The sequence below is a fragment of the Aythya marila genome, assembly GCF_965140915.1.
Source record: "Aythya marila genome assembly, chromosome: 30".
NCBI classification, from domain to species: Eukaryota; Metazoa; Chordata; class Aves; order Anseriformes; family Anatidae; genus Aythya; species Aythya marila.
The window spans coordinates 1,377,401-1,379,058 of NC_139071.1; positions in this window are offsets into that span (position 1 = coordinate 1,377,401).

Consider the following 1,658-nt stretch of genomic DNA (forward strand, 5'->3'; position numbering starts at 1 on the left):
CCAAGGTAACACAGACTCCTTGAGCTCGACAATCCGGGCTCTGCCCCGTCGCGCGCCGGCGGCGGCCAGAGCTCGCCTCGGTTCCTTTTTTTTTTTTTTTTTTTTTTTTTCCTTTTTTTCCGTATATTTTTTTTTTGGCTCTCTTCTTTTTTTTTTTTTTTATTTTTTTGTTGTTTTATTATTATTTTTTTTTCGTGCGTCTCGGACGAGCCCCGGAGCGAGCGGAGCGACGCGGGAGGAAAAGGCGCGCGTTGCGGCGAAGGGCCCCCGCCAGACACAAGGAGCTTCTGCACCCAAACCTACCTCATTTCAAGTGTTAGATTTTTCGTTGTTTTTAAATGTGAGCCCCCCCCCCCCCCCAACACCCCTACTTCCCCCCCCAGCCTCCCACGGGGGGCGGCCGTGCCCTAGCACCTCTCGTTGCCCCCCCTCTTTCTCTACTCCCCCCCCTCTTTGTCCCCATCCCCTCTGTGGCTGCAGAAGGCCCCTGGCGGGGGGGGTCCCCTGGGGGTGGCCGGGGGGGGGGGGGGGGACGTGGGGCACCCCCGCCCTCCTGTGTCCCCCCCCCCTCAGCCGTGCGATGTGCCAAGGTGCAAGGTTGGGGGGCTTGGGGGGGGCATAAAGGGGATGGGGGGCACTGACCCCGCTCCCCCCAAAGCTGGGGGTGAGGGGGGGCAAAGGGGATCGCCCCCCCCCCCCCCCATCGCCCACCGCTGGGGCTCCGCTGTTGGCACGGGGGGGGGGGCAGGTTATTTATCTATTTATACCTTATATTGTATATACTAGATGGGGGGGCGGGGGGGGGCTCTTTGTGCTCTGCTGGGCTGAGATTGGGGTTGCAGGGGGCGCACGGGGGGGGGGGCACGGCATTTGGGAGCCCCCCCCCCCCCCCCAGGCAAGGGCGGCCTCGGGGAGCGGAGCAGCAAGCGGGCATTACGCGGTGCCCCCCGGCCCTGGCACCCCTGGGGGGGGGTCCTTGGCTGTGCCCCCCCCAACCCCAGAGCACCCTGGGGGGGGGGTCCCTGGCTGTGTCCCCCCCCCACCTCCTCCTCCTCCTCCTCCTCCTCCTGGCCCCCGGTGGGGCACGGGGGGGCCGCACGGCTCGGGGGGAGCCGGGATTTTTTAACGCACAAACACGCGGCGAAGGTTGGGGGGGGTCCGGGGGGGCCCCTCCCGGTACCGGGGGAGGGGGATTTGGGGGGGGGGGGGGTGTTGGGGATGGGGGGGGGCCGTGGCTGGTGCAGGGGGGGGGCCAGGCAGGGCCGGGGCGCTCTTGAAAGCTGCTTCCGCGACTCGTCAAAAGCTGCAAAAAAGGTTTTAAGGTATAAAAAAAAAAAAAAAAAAAAAGAAAAAAAAAGAAAAAAAAAACACAACACAATAATAATAATTAAAAATTATTAAAAAAATAATAAAATAAAAATAAAAACGAGCAAACACACCCGGTTTGGGGGGAGGGGGGGACACCCCGTTTTTATGACCCCCCCCCCCGAGGCCGGCCCGGGGGACCCCCGGGACCCTCCCCCCCGGTTCCCCCCCCCGCCCCCTCCCGGTGACCCTGCTGGGGGGGGGGGGGGGAGGAGGGAAAGGTCGACGCGCGGGCAGGGCGCGCTTCCGGTCACGTGGGCAGTGCTGGCGGAAGACGCCGCCGAGAAGCGGGC